The sequence below is a fragment of the Grampus griseus genome (assembly GCF_964374135.1).
Source record: "Grampus griseus genome assembly, chromosome: 13".
Classification (NCBI taxonomy): Eukaryota; Metazoa; Chordata; class Mammalia; order Artiodactyla; family Delphinidae; genus Grampus; species Grampus griseus.
In genome coordinates this window covers 69,640,999-69,663,501 of record NC_139007.1, presented here as the reverse complement: position 1 = coordinate 69,663,501, position 22,503 = coordinate 69,640,999, and the positions used below count along the sequence as shown (strand labels likewise).

The 22,503-nt window shown below is 37.9% G+C and overlaps 1 protein-coding gene across 1 annotated transcript in view; it reads left to right on the top strand.

Moving 5' to 3' along the window:
* Window positions 1-15,934: 15,934 nt before the first annotated feature.
* SHPRH (SNF2 histone linker PHD RING helicase) overlaps window positions 15,935-22,503 on the top strand; it is an 81,287-nt gene continuing 74,718 nt past the window's right edge. Inside the window, exon 1 of the mRNA XM_082669071.1 lies at window positions 15,935-16,082. The gene's annotated coding sequence lies outside the window, so the exon portion shown is untranslated. The remainder of the gene's footprint in view (window positions 16,083-22,503) is intronic.

Below are 22,503 nucleotides of genomic sequence, written 5' to 3'. Positions count from 1 at the left end.
CCTTCATTAAATATTTTTTCGCAAATTTCTTGGAGACAGAGGTGGTCATATCACAATAGTTATGCTCAACAGGACATAAGAGAAAGTCTGCTAGGAGACTTTAGGGAAAAATTTTGTCCCCCTATAAAAAGATAGACTTTGCAAGAAGAAATTTTTATGTCCCTGGCCCTTTCTACTCAGGATACTGGTTGTGTGGTTTCAGTGCCTGCAGCTGCTGCAGCCGTCTTGAGACTATGTCTGGAAGGCCCCTGAGAGAGAGCGTGGAGATGCTAACAAAGTGAAATGCTATCCTTGAGCTGCTATACGCAACCTGTCATCACCTTCGTTCAGATTTCTTGCCTTTCTTATATAAGCCACAATCCATCAGGAATTCTAATTGCATATAAATTCCTTCCCAACTGATAAAATTAATGCTTTAAAAATGTATGGTTAAATTATTAACGGACATGCATTTTTCATTAAAAATTATATTTACCTCCAGATAATTTCCTCCCAGATATTAGGACATGTAAACACACTCTACCTTGATGACAGTCTCTCTACCAGTATGAGAGGTTACATATTGCTTTCTGGAATAATTACTCACTGGTCTCATTATCTTCAATAGCTGTGATTTCAAGGGGTTGGAAATAAAAAATAATTTTTCTTTAAAAATAACTAAACAGTTCCTATCAAGCATCTAGTTCCTGTAGCTGGAGCTAGAGAGTCAGTAAAAAATGAAATAAAGTTATAAAGAGTGTCACAAATGGAAAAATCAGAGTTAGACTAACTTTTAAAGTAAATATATGACATAAAAAGAATGCCCATAAATTGAACATCTGTCTTGGCAGAGATATAGATGGTTAAACTTGGAAGAAACTGCTACGTGACATTAATTTCTACTATTATTTGCTGAACAGGTAATTTCAATAGAGTCTTTTAGAAGAGCTTACAAGAACAGTTTTATATCATGCATATTTTTGCAAGGAAAAGCTTTTTAAAAATTAAATTTAGCCCATCATGCATGTAACAAGAACAACAGAGTTGGTAATTCATTATATTAATGATATATTTTCAACTTGTGTTATTTTCCATATTCTATTTATTTAAATACATAATTAATATATTTCTAGACAACTATACAACTTTTAACTCCAGATTTACTTTAGAAACAGAGTTGCATATTCCTACCTGAAATCTAATTCTTTTATATTTAATCTTCCTATCACAATATATGTTCCAGTTACAAAATCGTGTTTATTTAATTTTACTTAACTAATTAAATGAGATAGATAACCATAAGTAGAATTTACAAATACAGCCTCTTTCTCTTTCTCCCCAAGGGAGCTATACCGGTCCTTTAGTTGCTTTATAGTCTAGTTAACTGCAGCTAAAAGTAAATGGTTATTTTCTAGTTGGAGATTTGATTTTTCAGGGAGAAACAAAATACTTGTTTGCTTATGCAGGTTCAAGCAGCTTTGTTTCCCACAAGTTATGTAAGACAGATATTTTTGATGCTACTATTCTCAGGCTAAATTTGTTAATATTTCAAAAACAAAATTCATTTGGGATTTTCTTCTGTTACCACTAAGGAATCATTAAGTTGTGTATCACAGACTAAATGTGCACATTTCAAAAGAAAGGCCCTAGTCTTCCAGTATATCTATTCTCATTGCTTGCATGGTATTTTTCCCCATTGTAACCACAATGTATAAACCACATATACACAAATCTGGGAATAACTTAAAAAGTAAACAAATTTTTGTTTCTTAACTGGTGTCTTAGCCAACCAAACACAATATTCTCTGATTATAATGCTCTAAAAGAGACAGATATAGAGGAAATTGTGACTTAGGCAATGCTCATTTTTTAATGGTTTCTTTACCTCACCTCTGGAACAATGCTTTCTATTTTCTATAGCCCCAACCAACAAACCATTAATTCAACGGGCCACTCTCACAAAAGCAGCTGAGCATAATGGACTTTGCAGGGTCGCTGCTTATCATATGTGTTGTATATACCTTCCTTCCCAGTTCCTTAAGGCTGTGCTTTCCCTCGTGAATCTCATACTAATCTAGCTGACAAGGTTTCATTAGGAGGAGCCCCACACCATTGCCATATTTATTACAGCCTCTGAAAAATAAATATATTTTTAAAACTCTAAGTTGCTATGTAAATATAGGTGGCCATTGTCTTAGTCTGTTCAGGCTGCTATAATAAAATACAAAAGACTGAGTAGTTTATAAACAATAGAAGTTTATTTCTCAAGGTTCTGGAGTCTGGAAGTCTGAAAGCAGGGAACCAGCACAGCCAGGTGAGGGCCCTTTCCTAGGTTACAAACTTTGTTTGTATCCTCACGTGGCAGGAGCAGCGAGAGATCTAAGCAGAGCCTCTTTCATAACGGCAATAATTCCATTCATGAGACCCCTACACTTATGACCTAATCACGTCCCAAAGGCCCCATCTCCTAATACCATTACCTAGGGGGTTACATTTCAAAATATGGATTTGTGGGAGGCACATAAACATTCAGACCATAATAGTCACTGCTGATGTTACTGTTGTCAATTCAACAACAATTGATATTTATTGAGTGCCTACCACATGCCAGGCACTTTTCTAAGTGATTTGGGATGGATCAGTGAACTACACAAAAAAATCTCTGATTTCCTTCTATCAAGAAGAAACAAAATAAATATTAAACATAATGAACTAGTAAATTATATATGTCACAAGTACCCTAGTGAAAATAGAACTGCAGATTAGGGTACAGAAGTGTAAATTGGAGACCAGAAAGTAAGATTTAATTTTAAATGGGATAGTCAGGCCTATTGAGAAGGTGACATTTGAACAAATATTTGAAGGAGGTGAGGGAGTGAGCTTTGAAGATATATATGAGTGTTTCAAGCAGAGGAAGCATCCAGTGAAATGCCCTGAGGTTTGAGGGCTCTTGGTGTGACTGAAGACACATAAGGATGTCTTTCTGGATGGAACAAAGTGAATGAGGGAGAAAACAGTAGGGGATGAGGTCAGAAAAAAAATGGGGAACAGTTTATACAGAGCCTTGCAAGCCACTGTAAGGAATCTGGTTTCTATTCTGCATGAAATAGGGGAGCCATTGAACAGTTTTGAGCAGAGAAGTGACATGATCTGACTTATGATTTAATAAGATTACTCTGACTACTTTGAGAAGAATATTCTGTAGAGAGGCAAGTGTGGAAGTACTGAGACCAGTTAGGAGACTAGTGCAATAATACAGACAAAAGATAACAGGGGCTGAATTAGACCAGGCCAGTAGCAATAGAGATAGTGAGAAATGGTCAGCCTCTGGATAGAGTCAATAGGATTATTAAGTAGAGCCAGTAGGATTTTCTGAAGGAATGAATGTGGAGTGGAATTTTTTTAAAATGAATCACGGATGACTCTAAGATTTGGGGCTTGACAAGGAATTTCTGAAAGGATGGAGTTGTAATCAACTGTTACTACCAGCAGGGTTTAAAAGTTGCCTTCATTACCATGGCCTGGAACAAATTTTGGTTATTGTTTCTTAGCTAGCTTCTTATCTTAATATAATCAGTAAAGGTGAGTTCTATACATGGAAAAGGTGTCTATGTGGCATGATTTCCAAGTAGCAGGGAAGTACAGTGCCCTCCAAAATCCCCCACTTCTTGTTTGTGTCTTGAATTTAAATTGTTTGAACTTTTCGTAAAGGTTTTAAATACTACTACAATACAAATGATCCTAAAAACAGATGCCATTTAAGTTGTTATCAATTAACAAGTATGTTTACACCTTTTATGCAAGAGTGGTCAAAGACATATAGAAAGATGGAGATGGAAAGGGTCTTTTCAGCTGTTATGATGATTTAAAAATAAGTAACCTGAAAGTCGTAGAAATTAAGTGACTTGTCCAGGATCATAAAACTCATTGGGGGACTTCCCTGGTGGCACAGTGATTAAGAATCTGCCTGCCAATGCAGGGGACACGGGTTCGTGCCCCGATACGGGAAGATCCCACGTGCCGCGGAGCGGCTGGGCCCGTGAGCCATGGCCGCTGAGCCTGCACGTCCGGAGCCTGTGCTCCGCAACGGGAGAGGCCGCAACAGTGAGAGGCCTGTGTACCGCAAAACAAAACAAACAAACAAAAAAAAAAAACTCACTGGGGCAAGATGAGACCAGAATCCAGGTCTCCTGGTTCCTAGTTCAGTGCTTGTTTTGGGTAGGTTTGCTGGAGGAACAGAATGAGTAATGCAGAATGGATCCCTGTTTGGGAAGACAGTGGTGCTAAAGGTGGGAATGGACATCAAACAGAAGGCAAGAATTATTATAAGGTGTACACCTTGAACATATACAATGTTTATATGTCAGTTATGCCTCAGGAAAGCTGTTAAAATAAGATAAACAAACAATTAAAAAGTAAATAAAAATTTGACCCTAAATTCTTCTTCACCTCCTGCTACATCTACATCTCTCTCCACTCACAACCGCCTCCTAGAAAGAAAATCTACACTGGATGACCACTTCTCTTCACTTCTCATTCACTCTTCACCCTACTGCAAGCAAGTCTCCCCTCATCACTACTTAAACTCCTCAAGCAAAAGTCACTAATGACCTCCTGAGAGACCCATAGAATCTTTTTCGTTTTCTGAGACTTGATTTCTCTCCAGCATTTGTTCCCCCCAATATTAAAACTCTCTCTTCACTCAGTTTCTATGACATTATGCTTTCTGGGTGTTCCATCTTACAACTCAGCCCACGCGTTCTAAGTCTCCTTTCAGCTCTTTCTCTTATACTTGCTCTTTAAATGGTGGTGTTCCCCAGGGCTCTATTCTTGGCTTTCATCTCTTCCTGCTTTACAAGTGGTCTCTGAGTGATTTTATCCTTTCCCTTGACTTCATCTACCACCTGTGTGCTCATCTCCATCTCCAGGCCAGACTTTTTCTCTAGTCCTACTCTCATGTGGTCATTCATTTAATTATTCAACTTGTCCAAATCAAGTGCCCCTTTTGTGCATTCTATCCACAGGCATCTGAAACTCAGCAAGACCCGAACTGAAAGCATCTTTTTCTCCAAACTCTATCTACCTGTTGATGTACTCCTTATCTACCTGCTGCTGTACTCCTTATCTCTATAAAAGGCACTACCTGACTCACAGATTGCTCCCCTCCTCTCCATTCCTCCTGATACTGCCTTAGTCCAATTCCTTACCATATCTGGGCTCACTAGCTGCAATGATGTTCTAATAATCTGTCTCCAGAGTCTTCCCATCCGTTCTGTCCCCCACAGCATAGCTAGAATTATCTATTACACAAATCTGACCATATAATTTCCCTGATTAAAATCATTCTATGCCCCCCATATTAATAATGGAATAAATTCCAAGGGCCTTATCATGGTATAAAATGTTCCCATAATCAAACTCTTGGCTACTACCCCATTTTAATTCACTTCTTGCTCTTCCCTTACCATGTATTCACTTTCACCCTTCATTCCACCTATGTGCAACAGCCTACAATTTCTTCAAAAAATCCACCTCCAGGCCTTCATACTCAAGAGGCTCATTTTACTGAGGATACCTTATCTCCTTGTCTACCTGGAACATACCTATTAATCCTTCAACACTCAATTACCCAACACTCGATTATCCTCAGCAGTTTCTAACCATCCCAATAGTTTGTCATTCGCTCATTTATGCCCTCACAATAATCAGCACTCTATCATAGGGCATATAAAAGTTCATTACACTCATTTTAACACAGCTTTCTTTTCTTACTAGACAATGAGAGAAATTGACAAGGACTCTATCTCATTCAACTTTATATTCCCACAATTTGCAAAGCATTTGACATACAATTATGTAAAATAGTTGCTGAACAGAATGTATCATAAGTAAAAAAATAAAAAATTCCTGCATATGTAATATCTTTATCCAAAGAAATAAATATCTAATTATATACTTTCAAGTACCAAAGCAACTGTGAATGGGTATTTTAGATATGGAGGAGTGGGGAGTTGGTTTCTATATCCTTTAAGTTATTCTCATATTGTTAGTGCTTCCACTATGTCTGCCTAGGGTACACCTGCCTCACAGACTTCATAAATTTTCCTTTGCATTATATAGCAATAAGGTAGCAGAGAAGTCAACTCTGTACAGAATTTGGTCTGTATTTTTACCTTTTCTGTGCACTATTTAAAACCTCATTCAAACTAGCAAAGCTTACTATAATTTTCAGGCAGTGTCTCTACAAGCCACAGCATTTTCCTTCAAAATGTGGGTGATGATCATTTTCCTGTAAGACTTATTGTACAGTAGAAAAGCACTCATGCTTCTCCAAGAAATGGAAGGATATTAAATTATAAAGAGAAGTTCAGACTAAGTTAGGAAATCTGTCTAAACCAATATTTTGATACTTGCCACAAAAGATTTTAACATACCAGGTTTTCAAAAAACACTCTAAAATAGCAAAGAGACCCTTATGACATAATAGCAGTGAAACATTTTTTGTAGCTTCCAAATAGTTATATATTTATCTCTAATTAGAAAATAAAGCATATGGTACAGAGAAACTAAAAGCAAGATTTATTTACATCTACAAACATATTTTTCCATCATTCATTTCAGTATTTTGAATTTTCTAATGACTATATAGCCAGCAGTCACTATAGAAATATTACATCTCTTTAAGCTTGCACTGTAAAAGGAATGAGGATGATAAAAAACTTAACTAAAACTGGCTCTTTAGGGCAGAGGAACTTCAATAAATCTGAAGAGTTTTCCAAATACATATCTGTATTCAAAATGACTGAAAACACACATTCATAAATATTCTATTTTGCATAAGAAGATGACTCTTTTGTAATCAGGGTAATACTCACTGATGATTTGGATTTATTTTCAATGTTTAATTAAATATTTCATTTCTGCCAGTATATCCATTATGAATTACCCTCCTTAATGATACACATTTATGCTTTTCAAGTTGATTTTCATATATTAAATTTAACTGGAAAAAATTGAACAAATATTCTGCACAGGAGAAATAGGCATTAAAGCAACAGGACTCCTTTACTGGTTTCTGGTAGAACAGGTGAAATTCCTCCCACTCCTTGTCAAACAAAATCTAGAAAACCCACATTTGTTAAAAATATTTGGGACACAAAAAGCTTCTAGCTATTGTAATACTGTTTGGCTAAGAATTTCTTCTACATGGATAATTGCCTTTCAAAGGATCAAAATAATATAATGAGATATATAATACCTATTGATTACAAATGAATCATTTTTTGATGAGGGTAGTTCAAACTGTTGAAATTTCTCAATTACCACCTTTTTCAGCTTCATTGAGGTATTGACAAATATAACTTGTATATATTTAAGGCATCCAACTTGATGATTTAATATACATGTACATTGTAACATGATTACTACAATCAAGTTAATTAAGATATCCATAACCTCACATGGTTATTATATTTTTTTGTAGTGAGAACACTTAGGATCAACTCTTCTAGCAAACTGCAGGTATACAATACAATACTATTAATTATGGTCACATGCTGTACATTAGATCTCCAGAACCTATTCATCCTGCATAACTGAACATGTGTACCATTTGAATATCTCCCCATTTCTCCCATCCCCCAGCCCCTGGCAAATACCTTTCTACTTTTCTGCTTTTATGAGTTCAAATGTTTTAGATTCCACAGATAAATGACATCATGTAGTAGTTTGTCTTTCTGTGTCTGGCTTATTTCACTTAGCACAACGTTCTCCAGGTTTGTCCATGTTGCAAATGGCAGGATTTTCTTTTCTTTTAAGGCTGAACTATATATATATTCACATTTTCTTTATTCACTCATCCATTGATGAACACTTTAGGTTGTTTCTATGTATTGAATATTGTGCATAATGCTGCAATGAACCCCATAGAAGTGCAGATATCTCTTCAAGATACTTGTTTCATTTCCTTTGGTTATATACCCAGATATGAGATTGCTAGATCATATGGTAGCTCTATTTTTAACTTTCTGAGGAATTTACAAGCTGTTTTCCATGATGGCTGTACTAATTTACATTCCCACCAACAGTGTACCAGGGTTCCTTTTTCTCTATATCCTTGCCAACCGCTCTTTTGTCTTTTTTTTTTTTTTTTTTTTTTTTTTTTTGCGGTACGCGGGCCTCTCACCGATGTGACCTCTCCGGCTGCGGAGCACAGGCTCCGGACGTGCAGGCTCAGCGGCCATGGCGCACGGGCCCAGCCGCTCCGCGGCACATAGGATCCTCCTGGACCGGGGCACGAACCCGTGTCTCCTGCATCGGCAGGCGGACTCTCAACCACTGCGCCACCAGGGAAGCCCTTGTCTTTTTGATAATAGCCATTCTAACAAGTGTGAGGTAATATCTCATTGTAGGTTTGATTTCGACTTCTCTGATGATTAGTGATGTTGAGCATCCCTTCATCCGTATACCTGTTGGCCATTTGTATGTGCTCTTTTGATAAGTATCTATTCAGGTCCTTAGCCCATTTTTTTTTAAACATCTTTATTAGAGTATAATTGCTTTACAATGGTGTGTCAGTTTCTGCTTTATAACAAAGTGAATCAGTTATACATATACATATGTTCCCTTATCTCTTCCCTCTTGTGTCTCCCTCCCTCCCACCCTCCCTATCCCACCCCTCTAGGTGGTCACCAAGCACTGAGCTGATCTCCCTGTGCTATGCGCTTAGCCCATTTTTTCATCGGGTTTATTTTTCGGTTTTATTGTTTGCTTGTTTTTGCTGTTTAACTGATTGAGTTATTTATATATTTCAGGTATTAACCCCTTACCAGTTATATTGTTTGCAAATATTTTCTCCCATTCTGTAGGTTGCTTTTCCACTCTGTTGATTGGTTCCTTTGTTGTGCAGAAACATTTTAGTTTGATGCAATCTCATAGAAAAATAGACAAATCTCATTGTCTGTTTTTGCTTTTGTTCCTGGGCTTTTAGTGTCATATCCAAAAAAATCACTGCCCAGACTAATGTGAAGAAGCTTTTTCCCTATGTTTTAATCTGGTAGTTTTGCAGTTTCAAGAATTATGTTTATTCCTTTAATCTGCTTTGAATTGGTTTTTGTAGATGGTGTGAAAGAAGGGTCCAGTTCTCCCAAAATTTATTGAAGAGACTATCCTTTCCTCATTATGGGTAATTAGCATCCTCGCCAAAGATCAGCTGACTGTAAATGTGTGGATTTATTTCTGGGCTCTCTATTCTGTTACACTGATCTATATGTCTTTCTTATGCCAGTACCATACTGTTTTGATATAGTTTTGTAATAAAGTTTGAAACCAGGAAGTATGATACCTTCAGCTTTGTTTTTCCTTCTCAAGATTCTTTTGGGGTTCCATATGAATTTGGGGATTGTTTTTACTACTTCCGTAATGAATGTCATTGGGGTTTTGATAGGGGTTGCATTGAATCTACAGATGGCTTTGGGTAGTATGGACATTTTATGAATTCTTCCAATTCATGAACATAAGATGTCTTTCCATTTATCTGTGTCTTCTTTAATTTCCATCATCAATGTTTTATAATTTTCAGTGTATAAATCTGTCTTTTGTTAAGTTTATTCCTAAGTATTTTATTATTTTTGTTGCTATTGTGAATAGAATTGTTTCCTTAATTTCCCTTTCAGATAGTTTATTGTTTGTGTATAGAAACATGAATGATTTTTGTATTTATTTTGATTTTGTATCCTTCAACTTTACCGAATTCATTTATTAGCTCTAACAGGTTTTGTTGGTTGAGTCTTTAGGGTTTTCTACATATATAATTATGTCATCTGCAAACAGGGATAATTGTACTTCTTTTCCAATTTGGATGCCTTTTATTTCTCTTTTCTTATCTCACTGCTCTGGCTAGGACTTCCAGTACTATGTTGAATAGAAGTGGTGAGAGTGGGCATTATTGCCTTGTACCAGATATTCAAGAGAAAGTTTTCACTTTTTCCTCGCTGAATATGATATTAGCTGTGGGCTTTTCACATATGGCCTATGGCCTATTTTGTGTTATGGTAAGTTCCTTCTATACATATTTTCTTGAGAGCTTTAATCATGAATGGATGTTGAACTTTGTCAAATGCTTTTTCTGCATCTATTGAGATTATTATACAATTATATTAAATACTTATTATACCTTGATATAATTATTATATATTATTACTAGGTTGTTTGAGATTTTTCTTGTTTCTTGATGTAGGCATTTATCTCTATGAACTTCCCTCTAAGAACTGCTTTTGCTGTATTCCATATATTTTGGTATGTTGTATTTCCATTCTCACTTGTCTCAAGGTATTTTTTTAAATTTATCTTTCCATTTCTTCTTTAACTCATTGGTTGTTCAGCAGCATGTTGTTTAATCTTCACTTATTTGTAAATTTTCCAGTTTTCTTCTTGTAATTGATTTCCCACCTCTGTGGTGGGAAAAGATGCCTGATATGATTTCAATCTTCTTAAGTTTATTAAGAATTGTTTTGTGGCCTAAGATAGGATCACTTACGGATAATGTTTCATATGCACTTTAGAAGAATGTGTATTCTGTTGCTTTTGGATGGAATGTTCTGTGTATTTCTGTTAAGTTCATCTGAACTAATGTGTCATTTAAGGCTGATGTTTCCTTAATGATATTCTGTCTAGATGATTTATCCATTGATATAAATTATTGTATTGCTATTTCTCCCTTTAGTCTGTTAATATATGCTTTATATATTTAGGTGCTCCTATGTTGGGTGTATAAATATTTACAAATGTTAAATCCGCTTGTTGGATTGATCCCTTTATCATTACGTAATGCCCTTCTTTGTCTCTTATTATAGTCTTTGTTTTAAAGTCTATTTTGTCTGATATAAGTATAGCTACCCCAGCTTTCTTTTAGTTTCCATTTGCATAGAATAGCTTTTTCCATCCTTTCATTTTCAGTCTGTGTGTTTCCTTATATCTGAAGTGAGTCTCTAGTAGGCAGCATACAGACGGATCTTGCTTTTTATCCATTAAGCCACTCTATGTCTTTTGACTGAGGAATTTAGTATATTTATATTTAAAGCAGTTACTGATAGGTATTTACTTATTGTCATTTTGTTAATTGTTTTCTGGTTGTTTTATAGTTCCTCTCTATTCCTGTCTTCTTCTCTTGCTCTCTTCCTTCATAATTTGCTAACTTTGTTTAGTGGTATGTTTGAAATCCTTTCTCTTTAAGTTTTGTGTATCTACTATAGGTTTTTGCTTTGTGGTTACCATGAGGCTTACATATAACAACTTACATCTGTAACAGTCTACGTTAAGTTGGTACGAACTTAAGGCTGATAACATTCTAAAGCTCGACATTTTTGCTCTCCCCCACCCAACAATTTTTTTATGTTTTAGAAGTTACATCTTACATCTTTTTATCTTGTGTATCCCTTAACTAATGATTGTAGTTACAGTCCTTTATCAGATGAGCCTTTTGCAAATATTTTCTCCCAGTATGTGTCTTGTCTTCTAATTCTCTTGATATTGTCTTTTGCAGAGCAGATTATTTTAATTTTAATGAAGTTTAGCTCATCAATTTTTTTGTCATGGATCATGCCTTTGGTATATTATCTAAAAGTACCATCATCACCATACCCAAGGCCATCTAGGTTTTCTTCTGTGTTATCTTCTAGGAATTTTATAGTTTTGTATTTTATATTTAGATCTGTGACCTATTTTGAGTTAATTCTTGTGAAGGTAATTTTGGTATTTTAAGGTATGAGATGGTTTCCAGGATTGGTGCCCCAGTTTATAACATTATGCATATGGGAAATAAGGATTTGATTTACATAAACTTGTTTTTTAAGCATCCAGGAATCAATTAGTTCATAAGCTGGAGGTCATTTGCTCAAGTGGTTTCCAAATATCTGTCTTTAAATTGGTTTCAGTAGAGTTACCTGAGATGGTTGGATGGATTTGGTTTGTTTTTTAAAAATTAACTCTCAGGAGCTAATAGTCAAGAGGGGAATTTATGGTACATAGACATAATTGATCATTAGATACTACTATCATGCAGTATGTAAAGTATTTAAGTTTAAGAGCCCAAAAAGGAATTCAGCAAATTTACAGGATTTAAAGGAAGTGAAACTCATACCTAATTTTGCCATTGTCTCCAAAATTGACCTAAAAAATACACCAGTGCTGATGTCTGAGCATGGTGTTAACCTTCTAGTGGATGGAAGCTTCAGAAAGGTTCTTCATCCTCTGGCAAGCATCATTTTATGCTAACACTACTATGATTAACCTTCCTTGAGATTTTAGATTCATTCTGAAAGTGCTACATCACATTTGTACTTTAAAATGACACATGATAGAAACCTTTTAAATATTCAAAAAGTATTTCTGGGGCTTCCCTGGTGGCGCAGTGGTTGAGAGTCCGCCAGCCGATGCAGGGGACGTGGGTTCGTGCCCCGGTCCGGGAAGATCCCACGTGCTGCGGAGCGGCTAGGCCCATGAGCCATGGCCACTGAGCCTGCACGTCAGGAGCCTGTGCTCCGCTACGGGAGAGGCCACAACAGTGAGAGGCCCGCGTACCGCAAAAAAAAAAAAAAAAAGTATTTCACTTCTATTTTTGTCAGAATTGCATAATAAATATTACTTAAGTCATAAGCATCAAAAGACTTATCTACAATATTACTATTCCTTAATGCTCAGAGGCCATATTGACAAAATCAGCTGGAAAAAAAATGCAATTAGGAAAAGTAACAATTGGGAATGGAGGTGGGGAGGGACTCAGAAGGGTACCAAAGATACAGATTATATTATCTTCATTAATAAACACTGAATATAATCTCTTATCTTTCCTTACCCAACAGACCCAACTTCAACTTTTTCCTTGTGCTTACCTAACTTACAAGCATTGCTTTATTAACACCCAAAACAAGTACTTACAAAGAAATGGTGAATTCCCGTTTCCTTATGTCCTAAGTTCATGTCCAATGCAGCATTTTATGTCCCGATTCCAAATTTTGCTTTACAAATTAGGAGAGGCAGAGTTTTCAGTTTGCAGGTTGAGCTTGCAGCAGGGGAGATAGAACAAACTTTGGACTTTGAAATAAATTTGACCTGCAAATCACCAAGGAAAAATTAAATTGAAAGTTAACACTTAAACCTATCCATGACTAGCCTGAGCAAAAACTGTGAAGTTCTAAACATTGTGTTCAAGTCACACACCTCCTGCCCCCCAATGTGGTCAAGCTACAGCAAAGCATGCCCAGGCCCTATGATACCATTTCTTGTTTGTTTGACCTGGCACTCATTCACTTCAACACAGCTGATCACCTCTACTAGCACCAATTTTCCAAGACAATGTTTCTTCCTCTCACTGTTAGTACTACACACACTTTAACAATGGCTTTGGACATTGTGATTCATTCTGAAATAGTGACTTTGACCTTAATATTTTCATTTTGTCAGGAGGAGGAAAAGCAATCCTAAGACAGATTGGTAGTAAGGAAAATGGAAACAAAAAATCACTTTTGGCAAAAAGTCATCTTTGGCAAGCCTCAATCACACTGAGTGGCCATCAACTTCACTTCCACAGAGCAGGCAAATATAAGTAGAATATGGGATAAACTTCTCAAGCAATTTTATTAATGATCTTTCTATTAAGGAGTGCTGGGTCTGAATGATACTTGTTGATATACTCTGCCTTGTGTCATCAAGCAATTACACACCTCTTGCCTTCATTTTTCCCATGGCAACCTAGAAAGTTTGGTGAAAATTTGTTCATTTTTATTTGATAGACAACATGACTTAGTAATAAGAGGAAATAGCCTAGACAGAGAATCCAGAGGAATTCTAGATTCTCTTGTTCTCTGAGAGCCAAACTGTGGCAAATCACCAAATTTCTGAGACACAGATTCCTCTTTAAATGAAAAATTTAAATATCTCATATTATCATTTTAAGATCAAATGGAAAAACGAACATGAAAGGGCTTTGCAAAACGAAGTTCTACTCCTAAATCATCAGTCATGCTTTTCTGCCTCCAAAGGGAGTTAAATTTACATTTACTCATTTACTACCTCTCAACCATTCCTCCTCCTTGAGAACAACTTAAAACATTCTTTTCTAAAATTGATGACCTGAGTTAGGGGCAAGGTTAGAATAAAGCTACTATCCCCAAAAGGAACTGGATCTATAGCTTTGGCCTAGTGGACCACACAAGGAAGCGAACGGTCTGACTTCAGCTACATTTACAGTTTCAAGAAGAAGCAGTTGAACTCTATGTAGACTGAGTGGTTCCCTGATTGGTTGATGTCTGATCAACTGATTCCCACTTGAGGAATGCTATTACATCTTTAGCATCTAATGGGTGGATGAACTGAGTGTTGTCAGGGGTGAACAGCTATTTCACAGCTGCGAGCTTCCAGAATGCAAAGGTGCAAAAATGAGCATTAGCTCTGGTGATTCTAATATGAAAAAACATTACTTCATAGAGAACTTTTCAAAGACTACACAGGGCACTTTGCAAATACAGGATTGAACATACCATTGGAAAATTCAAGAGGAAGAATTTTCTTTAATTGTAAGAACAGGATACTGTATAGAATTCCATCTCTGTAGGTGAAATTACATCTCCAGACACACAACTGGATCTACACTTCAATATTTTGTACAGGATAACAATAATGTCTATAGAGATTAATTACCCTGATCAAGCTGAACAAAGATGAAATGATGCTGTGCTTATTTTTAAATATTTCTGCCTGGTACCAGCTGAACTCAGTCAAATTATGAGCTTAATTTTCTGCTCCAATGGTGAAATGTGACATAAAACTATCAAAGATAACCTTTTACAGCACAATAAACGTTTAAATATGGAGTTTCAAATTACACTTCCAAAAGAAAGGCTCCATTATGTCTTGTATCAATACTTAGTTAAAGGATCAGTTCTCCAATGAAGAGGGACTCTGCTTGCCTACTGCTCCAGCACTAGCATTTCTTTTTCAACTTGCCTTATGAAGACTTGGATAAGGTCACTGATTTCCACTGAATTCTGCGTGGTTTCATTTATGCAAATGGCCTCTCTTAAGCTATTTTAGAGGTCTAAAGAATATGGACCACTCCGGACTCTCTCCGCAGCTAACGGACGCTCCCATAGGCAAGAACTTACTTTTGTCCTTCTGTGATCACACAGGCCAAGACGCCACTCCACAGTATAATGCTGAGTCCTTATTAGGTACTCAATCACTGAGTGCCCCATGTTCCTGAGGGTTATTTTTCAGGCTCTTGGCCCTGAAGCCTCTCAGTTATGCCAGTTATCTAGGCATAAGCCTACGTCCAAGAAAAGCGGCTACCGCTCAGTGAAGAGAAGGAAAAGGACTAAGATATTGGAAGGCCAGCTTCAGCACAATACGTGTAGTTTTTTCCTCATCTTAAAATATTTACTCACATCTCCCTGGAAAGTCTTTTAAAATCACTTTTCTGAGGGAGATAAGCTTCATCCGTAACTAATTAGTGGCTGCTTTCTGGAAACAATTTAAAAGGTGCATTTGCAGAATTCTCTTTGTTAAAGCCACAACTCTTACATCTGGCACTCGCTTCAAACTGGTCCCACTCCCTTGCGCTGGGAGCCTCGCCCCGTCAGCCGGGAGCCTCGCCCCGTCAGCCGGGAGCCTCGCCCCTTCAGCCGGGCGCCCCGCTCACTTCTAAATCCGCTTAGAGCCCCGCCTCCTCCTTAGAGGTTCCAGCCAATCCTGTATTCTCCAATGTCTTGGTGTCGAGATATCGCGAGACTTCGACCGTGTCTTTCGAGAGTCTCTAACCGTGTGGACTTGCGCAGAAGACACTCATGAAGCCACTGCCGGACAAAGGGGGCGGGGCGCTCCTACGTGCGCGTTCACCTTGACCCCTCGCTCCAGCGCGCGCCCGGCAGCTAGGAGCTGTGGTTTCTGGGCCCCCCAAGGAACCGCAACACACGCCAGCCTAAATCGCGCGTGCCTACCTCAGGTGGATGTTCGCTGGGTGGCGAATGCATGTCCGGGACCTGCGGGGGCATTAGAGGGCCCTGAGCCTTGGTGCAGAAAGGCTCTAGGGGCTTGGAGAACGAGTCTAGGTAGGCGCTTGGGTGATGGAGGGTCAGGGGTCAGAGGTCGGGGACGGAAGGCGTCTCTGCACAGAGACGGAGGTCCCAGGGAGGGAGGACTCTGTTGTTCTGGAGTCTGGGAAACTAAAAGGCTGAGAAGGAGCCGCAGCGCGAGTCCCCCCGACCCTTCCCCATCCCAGACGTGTGGGCCCGTGCACCGCCGCGGCTCCCCCGGGACGAGGTGGGGCCATGGGAAAGGAGGCTGTGCTTCTCCCCGGGGGCTGGGGCCTGGGGCCTGCAGTGTCTTGTTCGAGCGCCCCGAGGGCTGTGATCGCGCTCCTCCGCCTCGCGGCAGCTTGTTTGCCCGGCCTGCTGGGAGCGGTCGGCGCTGACAGCCCTCCTCAGACTCCTCGAACCGCTTTTGAGTCTTTTGGAAGGAAACTGAGTGGGTATCACTGTTCGCTGCAGATATGCCCCTGGAGACTTGGAACTGGGCAGCTGCCTAGCTTCTTGGTGGGCGGGGTTGTAATGTAGTACAGGGGAGGCCGAGGCCAAGTTAGTCTGAAAGTTCTCAGTTGCCTCTGGAGTCATATTAATTACATTCGCATTCTAAACCACCAGTGCACATTGTACACTTTGACTCCTTGGTAGTTGCTGGTTTCCAGAACCAAGATGTGTTTTCTGATGATTGACGGTCACTGTCAGATAAACAGTATTATTAAATAATGACCATTAAGCTTGTGTCTTTTTTCTAAGTGACTTGATATTAGCCATGAGGTAAAAATCCTAGATGTTTGGTGTTTTCCTACTTGTGTTTAAATTAACTTGTGGCTTTAACGGAACAAAAAAATAATAATTTTAAAGTCATTAAAGCCATTTTTTACTATTCGGTTGGGTGATAGCAAGAATGATGAAACTCCCATGAATTGAAATAATCCATAATATCTGTACTGTCACCAAAAAGACTAGTTGATTTATGATCAGTAATCATGCTGGAAGCAGTGTGGTAGTGAACAGTTGTGGGATAAGTGTACCTGTACTGCAAAAGCTGGCACTTCCTGGAGTTTACAAGGTCCACTTGGCCAATAAGCTGGCAGTTGAGAATAAAATAGTTTAGTTTTGAAGGATGCTATATATATGTATATATATACTCTTCTTGTCCAGCCTGAAGAACTGTACTTACAGGATTATTAAAACAAATCTTTTATTAAGAGTTCAGGCTAGAAAGATTTGGGGGAAACAATCTGCTGGTGAAAAATCTTATGAGGGCATTTTCTAAGTATCTGTGACTAACATATGTTCTAGAGTTCAGTAGATGAAAATACTCTCAGCCTACTGGGATTATCACTACAGAAGAAGATTGTGGTAATGCTAGGTCACTGAGAACTTTTCAGTTATCAGTAGTGATTGGGCTTCACTTGCATAAGGCTTACCTTGGACAGCAATATCTCAAATGTATATACTCTTTGTTCCCCTAATAGCCTAAACCCAGGCCTACCATGGATTCGTGGTAATTCAGGATTGGTATGTGTCTTTTAATGAAGAGCTAATAATTTGGAGAGGAAAGAACCTGAATAAGTTTAATTGATATCCATTTGTTGTATTGTCTTAGTAACTTAACATTTTATGTTTACTCTTCTAGCAATCTATCTTTGTTTTCTGTTAAAGATACAGGTCAGTCAGTTTTCTCTGGGCCAGAAATAGTAAGGAGTAGTTTCACACTACCTATAGTCTTTTAGAATATGGTTAAGAGAGATTTTTCCATAAAGAAATATGAGTAAAGTACTGTACTAGGTCCTTAAAAAGAGAGAGGGTATTGAGAAAATTAGAGATCTTTGGTTCACGCTACTTTGTATGTCATTTCCATCCTGACACTGACCTGGCATTGGGAGTACAATGCTGAATAGGATACTGTTCTTGCCAAGCTTTCAAGTAGTTCAAAGTCAAACAGTTAAGAACACTGTAGCAGTTGGGATCAAGGAGGAGAGGCCCTTAACTCAGCATACCTGGTCATGGAAGGTTTTGTGGGGAGATTAGGACAGCGATAGGCAGAAAAGCATCAAAGGGCATTTCAAGCAAAAGGCTTTTTACATCTTAAGTGAGGGACAATAAAAATGTGGTCCATATAGAAAACTGCATATAATCATGTTATACCCAAACACTGATATTTAAGGGGAGGAAGAAGAAGCAGAATCATCAAAGATGAGATTCATCTGGTATGAGGAAAACAAGGAGAAGGATTTAGAATTGGAATATGATTAGAGATACATGGAATTTTACCAGTACTTGACTTATTAGCTACCAGTTAACATTATGGTTATAAGTAGCTTTGATCAAATATTATCTTCTTTGGTTCAAGAGTTATCCCTAGATAGAGATCTGCTAGAAAAAGAGTCAACCAAAACAGGATGGTGGGGTGGAGGGAAGGCAGATCATGAATGTTTGCTCAATAGAGAACTGAACAAAACGAGAGCCTTGCTAGAAATCCTGGTCTTTATTTTTCTTCAACTTATCATTGTAATTGACAAATACTTCTGTAATATTAGAAGAATCAGATTGGAAGCAAACATCTGAAAGAATGTGCAGATTATAGTGGTATATATCACTTAAAAGATACTGGATGAGCCTTACCAGAGAAAAGAACAGAGAGTTGAAGGAATGTGTTCGGATTCAATAATATCTCTATTACAAGACTGTTGTAAGAGAAAGGGCACATATTAACCTCTCTTCGCAATTGATTGGCTCAAAATGGTCATGGATTACTAGAGATGCAGCACCAGTTGAGCAGACATTTCCCATCTATACTATACTTTGGAAAGAAAGAAGTGGATTTTAGTAGGCAGCTGGCTAACAATAACGAGGTTTCTCAAACTTGGCTGCGTGCTGGAATCGCCTAGGGAGCCTAAGAAATAATGGAGGTAGTGCCTGGGCCCTGCCCCAGAGATTATAATTTAATTGGCTGGGGTAGTACCAGGCATCAGGATTTTTTAAATTTCCTCCAGGTGATTCTAACGTAAGTCAAATTTGAAACACACTGATCTATAGTCTCCCATCCTGCCACTTTAAAGTTTGGTTATTGTAAAATATAGTTTATAGTGTTCTCGGGGTGATGATAATAGCAACTACCACTTACTGAATATGTGCTAAATTTCTGTTGCTGTGCTCTTGTACATACACAAAGAGGCTAGACAATTTGTACGTGCAAGGCTAGAATTAGAATCTGTTGATAGGACTTCAAAGCCCACATTCTCTCCTGTAAACCGGATTGCTTTGCAGATGTGAGACACTTTAGCCAGTTGCTTTGGGGGCTTTTAGAGTTAATGATTCCATAATTACCATGTTACTAATATTACTGTGATTGGTGTGATAGGTTGTGTAACTGGCCCAGTTCCCTCCCCATCCCCTACCTCATATCCACGCTCTTTGCCATGAGCGGTTCCACCCATAAAGAAGTGTAATATATCTCCCCACCTCTTGACTTTGAGTCCATCCATGTGACTTGCTTTGGCCCGTGGAACCTTAGTGGTTTTACCCTGACCAAATGCAGGAAAATACTTGTTTGGTTGGATTTGTACTCTTACACCTCAGTCACTGCCGTAAGAACACTCCTGAGTTTTTTTTCTGGTCCCAGGAGAAGGATGAGGACTACGTTAAGCAGAGCCAAGCTGCTTCTCCTGAAACCTAGCCCAGATCAGCCAACCCTCAGCTAACCTGCAGATCTGTGAGAATAAATGATTGCTGTCTCAAGGCAGAGCTTTGGGTGATGCGTTATACAGCATATTTATGACAGTAGCTAACTGATAAACTGGTATAGCCTAACTTCAGCAGAGTGACCCAATTCCAGTATTCCAACCTGTGCTCTGAGGAGAACTGGACACAGATAAGCACTTAGGTTATTAAGGGCTTCCTGTATTATTCTGACCTCTTATCCAAGATAGTAGAGGCGATAAGATGCTTGAAGAGTAGTTAACTATAGTCAGAGATAGATCACCAGCTGCATATTCATAAGCCAAGCACTGGTTGAGGGAGTGGAATTCTCATGATTGACTTAGACCAGCAATGTTTGATAGACATTTTGCAATTAGGAGAGTGTTCTATATATTTATACTGTCCAGTACAATAGCCACTAGTCACATATGGCTTTTGAGCTCTTGAAGTGTGGTTAGTGAGAATGAAGAGCTGAGTTCAAATCTTTTTATAACTTAAAGTTAAATAGCCACAGGAAGCTAGTGGCATCCTTATTGGACTGCACAAACAACTTCCTTGAGACTACGGAGGAAACCACTCTTCTTCTAAGTCACAAGGCCAATGTGTTCCTAAGTAAGAGAAAGGTTCTGTCAACAAGGAAATGAGGTAGATCTTAGGTAGATAAGTAATATTATATGTTTCTTTTATGGTTATTGTTCTATTCAGATCTTCTATTTATTGGACCAGTTTTATTCATTACATTTTGTTAGTAAATTACACATTTTATCTAGATTTTTCAAGTTTATTAGAATAAAGCTATTCTTAATATTCTCTTACAGTTTTTAAATCACTTCTGCACCTACTTTTTGTCTTTGCTTTTTAAATTAGGGTTTTTTTAAATTTATTTATTTATTTTTGGCTGCGTTGGGTCTTCCTTGCAGCGCGTGGGCTTTCTCTAGTTGCGGCGAGCGGGGCCTACTCTTCATTGCGGTGCGCGGGCTTCTCATTACGGTGGCTTCTCTTGCTGCGGAGCACGGGCTCTAGGCGCGCGAGCTCTAAGCGCGTAGTAGAGCCACAACTTCAGTAGTTGTGGCTCGCGGGCTCTAGAGTGCAGGCTCAGTAGTTGTGGCTCACGGGCTTAGTTGCTCTGAGGCATGTGGGATCTTCCCCGGCCAGGAATCGAACTCGTGTCCCCTGCATTGGCAGGCGGATTCTAAACCACTGCACCACCAGGGAAGTCCTGCTTTTTAAATTAGTTTTATTAAGGTAAATTACATGCAATAAAATTCAACAATTTTACACATACAATTTGATGAATTTTGACAAATGTGTACCATCATGTGATCACCAGTAGAACATTTCTGTTACCCCAAAGGTTTCCCTTCTGCTTCTTTGCTGCCAGTCACCTCTTACCACTTCCTGGCCCCTGATAACCACTAATCTGCTTTCTATCACTAGATTTTTACTTTTTCTAGAATTTCATATAAATGGAATCGTACACTACGTAGTCTTTCATTTCTGGCTTCCTTCACTTAGTATAATGTGTTAAAAATTCATCCATGTTGTTATATGTATCAGTAGTTTATCATGAGTAGTATTGCATTTGTTTATTCATCAGGTGATGGACATTTGGGTTGTTTCCAGTTGTAGGCTTTTATTAATAAAACTGCTATTAACAAATTCAAGTTTAAGTCTTTTATGATTCTGTGTTTTTACTTCTCTTAGGTAAACGCCTATGAGTGGGATTAATAGGCTGTGTAGAAAATATATATTCAATTTTGTAAGAAATTGACAGACTTTTCCTGTTGGAATGCTGGAGAATTCAGTTCTAGTTCTTCTACATCCTCAGTCTTTTAAATTTTAATCATTCTACTGGATATGTAGTTTCTCATTGTGGTTTATGGGTTGAATTTGAAATGCCTTAATAACTGATGATGGTGAAGATATTTTCATGTGCTTACAGTATTTGCAACGTATAGATCCTCTTTGGTGAAACGACTGTTCAAAATTTATGTCCATTTTTTAATAAGGTTGTTTTTCTTACTATTGATTTGCAAGTTGTTTATATATTCCACATAGAAATCTTTCATCAGGTATTTGTTTTACTAATATTGTTTCCCATCCGCAGCTTCCTCTGTCATTTTCAGAACAATATCTTTTGAAGAGCCAAAGTATTTAATTTCATTAAAGCCTAATTTATTATTTTCTTATAGTCTCTGCTTCTTGTGTCCTATTTAAATTTTTTTTTTTGTTTTTTGGCCTAATCCACTGTCACTTAGATTTTCTCTTCAGTTTTCTTCCGGAAGCCTTACAGTTTTAGCTTTTATATTTCAGTTTATGATCCATTTCAAGTTAGTTTTTATGTGTGTGGGGAGGTAAAAATCAAGGTTCTTTTTTTTTTTTGCATAGAGGTATCTATTAAAAGGGATATTCTTTCCCCATTAATTGCCTTTGAATTTCTTTCAAAAATCAATTGACCATGCTATGTGGGTCTATTACAGGACACTTTATTTTGTTCCATTGGTCTATATGTCTATCTTTATATCATTACCACACTGTTTTGATTACTGTCAGTGTAAGTCCTGGAGTCCTTGTTAAATCTTTCAACTTTACTCTTCTTCTCCAAAATTATTTTGACTCTTCTAGTTCTTGGGAATCAGCTTGTCAGTTTCTACAAAAAAAAAAAAAAGGCCTGTTGGGATTTCGAATGGGATTACTTTGACTCTGTAGATCAATATTGAGGAATTGACATTTTGGCATCTTG